Below are 1654 nucleotides of genomic sequence, written 5' to 3' on the forward strand. Positions count from 1 at the left end.
GAGCACACAGATGTGACAGAACGATCTTCATCAGTCTTTTCAATTAATGACCCAGAGATGCATGTAGCAAACCTGAATTAACCTCCGCAACATGAAATTTAGTAAAGAACAACACCAACAAATAGAAAAGCAAGGAGCAGAAAGATACATTTTATTTAACATTTTAAGACACCAAAGCCACACTAAATGACTAAGAGTATAAAACTTACTTGGGAAAACTACTAGCTTCCTAGCTTCCGGAAACCGGCTACCTCTGGCAAAGGAAGGATGGAGAAAAGGAAGAAGGGATATGGAAGAATCTCAATTTTATCAGTAACAATTAGTAGGCTTTTTTTTTAAGTATAAAGATGCACAAACCGTAAGTGTACACCAGCTCAATTGTCATAAAGTGAGCACACCCCTGTAACCAAATCCCAAATTCAAAAAACACAGAGTATTCACAATCCCCCAGGAACCCCAAGTTATCCCCCCACCTAAAGCTGCCACTCTCCTGAGTTCTATCTTGTCAATTTCGTTCCATCGATTTTTGAATTTCAGATAAGTAGAATTTCTCTCTGTGACTGGCCCTTTCTTTTTTTTTTTTTTTTTGCACTCCAGGTCTTTCAGATTCTTTACACCCATCATGTCATGAACTCACAGGGGATGGGCTCCAACAGTTCAGGCTTCTTTCCATCAGTTTTCATGAAGTGTGCTTCTCTGGGTGGAGCAGGCTGGCGCTTCAGTTGAATCTAAGTATCTTTCTCTTTAGCTTCCTTCTTTTTTCTTTTTGGTTGGGGAGGGAGCGTTGATTGAATTATTTTTTGCTGCACTGGGTCTTTGTTGCTGCGTGAGGAGTTTCTCTAGTTGCCATGAGTGGGCGCTACCCTCTAGTTGTGGCGCGCGGGCCTCTCATTGCGGAGGCTTCTCTTGTGTTGGTGTGTGGGCCGGAGGCTCAAGGGTTTCAGAGTCAAGGCACCCAGGCTTACTTGCTCTATGGCATATGGCATCTTCTCGGGCCACGGATTGAACCCATTCCCCCTGCATTGGCAGGTGGATTCTTAACCACTGGACCACCAGGGAAGTCCTTCCTTCTTTGTTCTGATCATTTTCCTTCACAAATTTCAGGAAGCTATCTCGGCTCTTAGAGTGCTTAATATGTTCTAGGCGTGCGTGTGTGCTAAGTCACTTCCGTTGAGTCTGACTCTTTGTGACTCCATGGACTGAAACCCGCCAGGATCCTCTGTCCATGGGATTCTCCAGACAAGAATACTGGAGTGGGTTGCCATTTCCGCCTCCATGGGATCTTTTTACCCCAGGGATCGAACCCACATCTCTTAGGACTCCTGTATGGCAGGTAGGTTCCTTACCACAAGCACCACCTTGGAAGCCCCAACATGCTCTATACGCACATTAATTCTCTTGACAAGATTCTTGCCCTTCAGTTGTTTACAATGATGCCAAAAGCATGCTGGGTAACATGGTAGACTCTTCCAGTTTTGTCATGGTACCATTTGGGGGGCATTCCTTTGTGAAGAGTGTCCATTCCCTTGATATCTACAATACCACCTTTTTTGTAGATTCCCATATATGTGGTCAAAGGACTGACTCCATGTTTTCTGAAAGGCCTAGAGAGAAAGGGGTGGGTGCCCCTCCTCCTTCCTTTTGTGTTGGACAT

At 44.7% G+C, this 1654-nt stretch overlaps 1 pseudogene; it reads right to left on the reverse strand.

The window, feature by feature from the left end:
* Nucleotides 1–620: 620 nt before the first annotated feature.
* On the reverse strand, nt 621–1654 carry LOC122429296 (annotated as a pseudogene).

The sequence above is a fragment of the Cervus canadensis genome, chromosome 28, assembly GCF_019320065.1.
Source record: "Cervus canadensis isolate Bull #8, Minnesota chromosome 28, ASM1932006v1, whole genome shotgun sequence".
NCBI lineage: Eukaryota > Metazoa > Chordata > Mammalia > Artiodactyla > Cervidae > Cervus > Cervus canadensis.